We start from the raw sequence: 8031 nt of genomic DNA, 5'->3' as shown, positions 1-8031 counted from the left end.
CCAGACAAGGTATCACCTCTTTTATTTGCTACTTCGCAGAAGAGCCTCATCAGAATGTTAACCTTAGGTAACTGCCACCTAGACACTTAGCAATTCAGGGTAACTTTCCTCAATGAACTTCCATTTAAGGCTATGCAGTACCTTGCTGCACTTTAGAAGGCTCCTGAAACAAATTGATACAGTAAACAAAGCATGAGGAAAGCATTAATTGTAGGTCAGAATAATTACTCATTACTTAGTGCTTGTGGTCCATGTAAGCACATACCAGCAGCTCAGGCACTCAGGCCTTTGTAGGCAGAACACTTTGGAGACTGTCCTGCTCCCTGAAATCCCTGAGGTTTCCTTTGCAACATCTTCCAGTTTCCCAGAGCTTCTTCCAGTTCTCATCATTATTTTTTCCATCTAGGAAATCAATTTTTTTTTTCCAAGGGCATTAATTGGAAGGATGGATGCAACTGTAGTAATTGTATTAGTTATAATTATATCCTTATGAACAACCAACCTTGTTTTTAATCTGCAGAAAATGGGATTCATCTCCAACTTCTACCTTGTTCCTGCCATACACACAAGAACTGTGATACATCACAATCTTGCCTGCCAGTTCCCAAAATAGGAAAGTGACTGGTTTGTTGCAGCACTCACAAACAGACAAATCCAAATAGAAGTTCCATCAGATTGGGTTTCCAGTTTATTCTTGTCAGGTCAGTCAATCTTTAACTGACTGTTCTCTTAAAATGCTTATTTATTGCGGTATTGACAGGAACGACAAGGTGGCAGCTTCAGCTGGCTTTAGAAGTCTCTTCCCTCTGTGTGCTCCCTCTGATTTTGGCTTGTTGGGTTTCCTGCAGCTGACGAGGAAGATGAATCACTAAACTGGTGGGTTAGGAGGAGACACTGTGCACCAAGGAGGGAACAGGGCAGCCCAGAAGCCAGTAGTAGAAGCATACTCTGTAGAGATCCAAAAGCAAAACTTACATCTAGCTGATTTTAAAGTTGCGTTGGTGCAAGCTGGGAGACATAAGTTGGAGATCCCCACTCAAGTCCATTGGTTGTTTTTTTTTGTTTGTTTGTTTTTAAGAGGAAAAGTTCTTCCCATTGACAGCATAGACCTCATTTATGTAACCTGAGAATTTGATCTTGTACCACTTTCCTGTGGTGCTGTACAAGAAAGGACGGTCTGCATTTCCTAGTTCACACAAGCTGCAGCACAAGTTCACACCCTGACAGAATTGGTAGGTCTTTGTTTCAGAGATGCCAGCTTCACCTAAAAGCTTTAGCCAGGTTATATGTGATATTTACGTGTCATTGTGGTTGAGGCATCTTTACCTTATCAGTACCTTATCAGAATTGTCTTCAGCATCAACAGATATTCTGCTCTGATGATCTGTAGTTATGGTAGACTGAAGACAGGACAGGCTCTCCGTGTTCATCACACAAAGTTCATGAGGCACATCTGCAAACACCACCAGAGCAGTTTTACCAGGTTTGGTTATACCTGCCTCTTCCTCAAGAAATTCATCACAGCACTCCCCCAGTTCTCTTTCATTGGAAAAATAGTCATGCTTTTAACAGTGTTGTTTGCTTTTCTTCCCACAGACAGTTTGAATGAGCTGTAATCAGTTTTCTGTATTTTAGAGTTGGTGCAGCTCCCTTGTAGCATTTGAAGCAGTGTGTTGTGCTCTAGGCAGAAAAAGGAGGGAGGTACATCAAGAGCTCTTCTATTACAACAACAAGTTAGTTGCCATGTGCTACAGCATTGTGTCTTAACTAACACTTGTTTGAAAGCATGGAAGCTAATTCAACTTTCTTACACATCATCTCAGAATTGATCTGGAAAGAATGTCAAGAGTGAGAATTTTACATGAAGTTAGTAAGACAGCAGGCCACTGCCCCCCAACTTCTACAAGGTCTATAACCCTTTTGTGTTTCCCCAGCTCTAAACTGGGAAATTAAGGCAGCTTCAAATTTGAATTCAGACCCTCAGTTAAAGAACAAACCAATGCTCTGTTTCCATCTAGTCAGTCAAACCTTATACAGAAGTATGAGACACGTTGCTGGGCTCCCATATACACCACATACAGGTAGCAAGCACAGCACTCAGTTAGTTCAGTTCCAAATATAATATTTTTTTCTTCCTGTATATCATCAAAAAACCAATTCTGTGAATGGATGAGACGTAGCCTTTTTCTGCTGCTCACACACCTTAAGGAATAGATGATGTATGGATGCATTTGATGTGCATAAAATATAATCCTAGTGTTGTTTTTTTTTTATGTAAATGCTCAGTACTCAGCAGTTACCTTTTCATCCTGAGAGTGCATCACAAGCACCCACAAAGAAAAAGAATCAGCATCTTTGTTATATCACCACCAGGGCAGTGGTAAAGACAAAAGAGGCGAGGCAACATCCTCACTGGGCATTACTATAAAGTTTCCAGGTGTTTGACAGGATGCCCTGGTATGCACAGCAAGGCCATTGCAAGGCTCCATCCAGAAGGTACCTTCCAGTAACTGAGGTACTCTTCAATGAGAACAGGAGCCACCTCTCAGCTGCACGTTGCTAAATCCTCACTGACAGCCAGGATTTTCAGTTGTATCTATGAACATAAGATTCCATTATCAGATTTTTTCCTGAAGTAATGTTTGACTGGGATGTCAGTGTTAGGTGCAGAAGATATTTATGGGGAACCTGTCAGATTATTCAGCCTTTCAGTTGATTGTGTTCATGACTAAAAATTACATACTTGGGAGAATGACAGGCCTAGGCAGAAGGCAAGAGCAAGAAGAGTCATTTTCACATTCAGTTAGCCTTTGAGATAACAGTGCACTAAAGCATTATGTTATTAGATTTATCCATTCCTTCACTGAAAGGATTGCTTAACTAACTTGGAGCCATGTTGTCTTCCCCTAACAGGAGGTGTAGGGGATTTTACTTAGTAGTTCTATGGCAGGGTATTTGTGTGTCAGTCTACATGCTGTGATGTGTGCACAAGTCATCTACTCAGTAGCTGGTCAGAAGGCTGTTATATAGCCTTCTGTTTGTTGCATCAAAGAAATAAAGTGCAAGATTGCCCTCATTAAAGGGGAATTTGTAACCCACCCAAGCAGATTGCTTACATGCCTCTTTCCTCCTGACTTCACATGCTTGGAAGCAAGAAGCTCAGCTGATGTTTTATTAAGCATGGCAGACCTGGTCAGGGCAGCCTGCTGGGCAAGCAGAGTTAATCTCAAGTCACTGGTTTGAGAAGCAAAAGTAAATTCTATGTTAAAAAGCAGTGAGAAAGTTGCTATTTACATTACCTTAAATAAAAATCTTTCTGTGCATGTGAAAGTGCTTATGGAGAACCTCACTAAGGATGAACACATTTTCTGTTCCTCTGTTGGCACAGACTGCTGCTAGCTTTGTGCTTGGAGAACACTCTGCAGTAGGAAGAAGGGGAAGAGAGAAAGGGCAGAGGAAGAACCATTGTTCCCATCCATGGGGAAACAGAGCAATCCATCTGCAAACCGGATGTCGAGAAGTAACTACTGATTTGTAATGCAGGGGAATCTTCTAGAGGTGCCTTAGACATTTAGCTTCCAATTTTAGTCTTTAGAATAGACACTTTAGTGCATGAGTACTCACCTGTCAGTCTAGCCCAGCTTAATCCAGTAAAGTCACTTTCTCTCCCAGAACACAAGATAGTGAAAAAAAGTCCTTCTGATCATAAGGCTAATAAGGTCCAGGTAGAACCAATATGATTTTTTCCAAAAGTTCAGTTTAGGAAATGGCATGGTTTTATTGCTGTTGAGGAAAGAAAGCCTCTAAAGTTACCCACCCTTACATTCTCTACATGCACTGCTACACAGCAGCTGAGCAGAGCTGAGAGTACCATTTCCAGCTGCTTGTTACCCCTTGTTCAGATGAGCCATCCAACCTCTGCTTTCAGTCAGAGCAAGGCACGTGAGCGTATGCAGCTTCAGCAATAAGTTAAGGAACAAAGACCTGTGGTAGGCAAGTAGATTGGGTTAGCAGTTTTACAAACAGCTCAGCTGCTACATTTGGTGGAGAAAGTTGCACTCAGCTGGGGAAGGCAAAAAGCAGCAGCCCTGTCTCCAGCTGGCACATGTCAGAGCTCCCAGCCTCACTCTTGCTTCCATTGAGCTGCTGCTCAGCCTCACGCTGCCTCTTCCAGCACTGTGGGACACAGTCCTCACCACAGACGTGGCTCTGCCCACACTGCCTTGTTTAGTTACCCTTGCAGCACCAAGGGTAAGATCCTAGGTCAGCCTGTTGAGCTGCTAATATCACATTGTTAAGTCCATGCTCACTTTACTTCCCTTAAGAAAATGCCCTTTAGATACATCTTCTCTTCTTAATGTTGGTACCACATCACCAAGAGAACCATTGAGCAAATGCCCCTAGAAACTTGACTTTCCCACCACACAGTGAGCCAGACATAGGAAGCCAGTGGCTGGAAATCCCATGCAGCCTTAGGGAACAAGTGCACACTATTTTTAAAATAGTCTTTCCAGAAAGAGGGAGAGAAGCCAGCAAGCTTCCACAGCTACTTTGGGCTGTTCATTTATGACACCCTAGTTAATTCACAAGGAGTTATTACAGTTACACTTGCAATGAAAATGCAGTGTTTAAGCAGCCCCAGAAAAGAGTTGTTTTTATATGCTTTCCCCTTGTGATTCATTCAGAGGGGATTGTGTTGTGTTAGTACAATAACAACGTTAAGCTCCACTTCTATAGGAAAACATTTGTCTTCTCAGAAAGAAAAGACAAGTTCCCTAGTCCTATCAGTATCCTGCCTTCAGAGTTTTAAGCTCCAAGACTCACAGAAACATAAAAATTAAGAGCATCATCTTTATAAAGCAGCCCAAACTGAAGTACCACTTGCAGAATAAAAACAGGTTCCCTAGGGAAGGTTGTGAACTTACCTCTTCAATAGCCTGGTCTGTTCTTCAGAGAAGAGAATCAAGTCTCCCTTCTCCCCACAGGCAGTCCCATCACCTCCCCCATAACCTATATAAAAAAAAAGGGCCAGGCACTACCTCCAATGACTGGGAGGCAAGGCTGTCTTCCTCTAGGGCCCCCAGCCATGCTGCTTTTATTGTGGCCTCTTCCTCATGTAAATACAGGCCTGCCAGAGGCCAGGTGAAAATGTTTCACACTGATCACAGCAACTCCTTGATCCTGTCTTGTTGATGGAACGGCACCTTCTGGGTTCCTGCTGAATGAAGTGTGAAAAGTGGCACTGCTTAACAAAATTGCATGCATAAAACTCAGTTTTGCCAGTTCTGAAACAGTAAATGCAGAAAAGGAGGCAGGGACATATTTGAAAAGGTTGTACACAGTCAAATAAATAACTAAAGATAACGTTTTAATGTAGGCATACCTGTAAAGGCTTCAGGTAATGCCAATTAGGCTTTCTTTTGAGTTTTATGAAGTTAAACGTTTTAAAACAAAAGATAATGTTTGAAAAAGCATAATACTTGTATCAGCTGTGTGGAAGTATGGTTTTTCAGTACCCACACTGTGATTAGTAATCCACTTGTGAAGGAAAGCTGACTGTACTACTTATATGTGGTGTTATACATATACGTGTATGGTGTACATCTTTTTTCACAGTGGAAGGAATATATTCAGTTGTTTCAGCTGAAAATTATATTAATATGCTTTTTTTTTTAAGATCAGATCTCAACTACTCTGAGAACATAGCATAGAACTGTAGAATGGCTTGGATTGGAAGGGACCTAACGGGTTATCCAGTTCTGTATAACATATCCCATAGATAGCTACAAACTTGTTATCAGAATAAGTGAAAACAAAAATCTTAGTATGAGCTTAACTGTAAGTTTCCTTGACAATGAAAGCCACAGGAACAGCTGGGAAATAATAGAGCTCATTGGTTTTTTTTTTGTAATTTCAGTAGTGATTTCAGCATTCCCACAAGAACATCTTTAATCTGGATTCCAGTGTTAGAGCACAAGGTGCCCAGGCCTCCATCTCAGCGATCCCCTGGCGATGTGATGTTCTCCAGTGCTCACAGCACCGCACTGCACATCAGTGTGTCTGTAGAGGCACCTTGTGGAGCTCGTTCATACATCAGTGTTCAGCATTCAGAACCAAATACCAATCTGCTACCTACTCTGAACTGCAGTGGCATGGAGTTTATTGCTTACAGTGTCGGTGCTTTGCTGTAGCTCTTTTCCAGACAACTTACTGTCTTTTCAGCCAGCCACACTGTCTAACGCTGCACGATGTTGGGATGGTTAACTTGTCTAATCCACTGATCCACACTGCAGATTTAAGCACTTCTCATATTCTAGTATGTTCCTAAAAAAGCACGGTAATTCTGATATGGAGTCCCTGTTTCCTGAGAGTTCTACCTCAATCTGTCTAAATCCCGTTGATTCCTCCCCTCTGCCTCTGCTTTCAGTGCACTCTGGTCCATTTACAAGATTACATTCCTCAGGCAGCTGCCAGTCATTCCCTCTTGACTGTATTTTCATGGTGGTTTTCTCATTCCTTGCGTGGTCTCTATGCCCCAGGTTTTCTTTCCTTTCTCAGAAGAGACAAGATAATGAACTCGATTTCCTTGAGTAATCTCAATCCTGTCAGCTGGAAGTGGAAAACAAAAAAATTGTTTGATCTGTACCGCAGCATGTGGTCTTGCCATTAAGCTAATTTACTGCTTTCACTTTGTAAATAACTTACTCTTGTCCAGAGCAGCAGCTGGTGATTTCATATTCTGTCTTCAATAGCACGTATCCTGAGGTGAGCCGTCAACTCCTTGTCTGCATAGCGGCCTCCCGGCATGTCAGTGACAATTGGTTGTTGCAGAGGAGGGAGATCTTTAAAAGGTGCTTCTGTGACTGTTTTTCTCTTGGAGAACCTCTGACCCTCACTGTGGTCTCGTCCCGTGAGGTGAGAGGGCTGTTAGCATTCACCTAAACGTTCACATCCTCACTCACTGCCCTGCCTTGGTCTTGAGAAAGCTGGGATTCGTTGGCCAGCTCACGCCTGGAAAAATCTGGCAGCCAGCAGTGAAAATGGTCTTGGTGTTTCCTCTTGGGGGCCCTGTCTGTAAGGGCTGTACTGTTGGCAAGGCTCAAGTATGCCCATTCCTCATGCACACGTGGGCTAACTTGCACAGATGCAGTGAAATTCAGGCTGGTGCTGTCTCGTGGGTTGTACATGGATCTGTGAACCATTTAAAGTAACATCAGGAAGGAGGTGGCTTGTTTCCATGCTGTGCCACTCCAGCAAATACAAGATTGGCATTTGTCACTGTGGACTTCATGAAAGTGCTTGTCTTAGTTGTTCCTCTGGCTGATTGGAATTTTTATTTTGTTCATTAGGTGGAAAGTGTGAAGTGCCAGGGTTAAACACTGTTTTACTGTGAGATCTCAATAAGATTAAATCCCCTTGTGGTTCTCTAATTACATTTCAAGGATACTGAGTTGCTTTCCCAGAGAACCTGTGGTGATCTGTCTCTAAATGCATCCCTGGTTGCAGAACAGCACTGGTTGAAGCAGCCAGGAATGTGCTCTGTGCGCTGTATTTCAGAGCAGCGTTAGAGGTGTGAGAGTTCAAAAAAAAAGCCCAAAGTTTTTTGGGTGATTTGCCTTTAGTAAAACTGAGTGTCTTCTGCTCTGGCAATTCCAGTGCAGAGAGTCAGAGTTTTGCTGTGAGGCTGAACAAAACAGCACAACTGTGTTTGCAGCCTTAGTTCTTGTGCACATTAGTTTTCACTGTCATAAACACAAATCCTCATAGACCAATTAACAGCTGTCCTCTAGCAACAGTACTCATTTCACCTTTTCTCTGGTGGCTGCAATTGTCGTTTCCTTTGTAAGCTCTGTAAAGGAGCTTTCTTTTCAGGATTCGTTCCTTTTTGTCACTTGTTAGCAGTGCTTATGAGAGAGGGCATATGAGCACACCTGGAAAATGAAGGTCAACTGTCTGGCCTGGTTTCCTGAATAGCATGCAGAGCAGTAATCCCACCCCGAGGGAATACACGCTGTCTTTAAGCCAGCTGCC

The 8031-nt window shown here is 42.7% G+C and overlaps 1 long non-coding RNA gene across 1 annotated transcript; it reads right to left on the bottom strand.

Annotated features, from left to right (window-relative positions):
* Nucleotides 1-699: 699 nt before the first annotated feature.
* Nucleotides 700-5153, bottom strand: LOC109369501. Its single transcript, XR_004160895.1, has 7 exons — nucleotides 4926-5153; nucleotides 3872-3984; nucleotides 3625-3783; nucleotides 3300-3419; nucleotides 3117-3203; nucleotides 2301-2596; nucleotides 700-1680 (listed from the first exon to the last, which is right to left on the bottom strand). It is a non-coding gene; the product is annotated as an uncharacterized LOC109369501 (long non-coding RNA).
* Nucleotides 5154-8031: the final 2878 nt, after the last annotated feature.

This window comes from Meleagris gallopavo, chromosome 11 (assembly GCF_000146605.3).
Source record: "Meleagris gallopavo isolate NT-WF06-2002-E0010 breed Aviagen turkey brand Nicholas breeding stock chromosome 11, Turkey_5.1, whole genome shotgun sequence".
In the NCBI taxonomy this organism is placed as follows: domain Eukaryota; kingdom Metazoa; phylum Chordata; class Aves; order Galliformes; family Phasianidae; genus Meleagris; species Meleagris gallopavo.
This window is presented reverse-complemented; position numbering and strand designations above follow the sequence as displayed.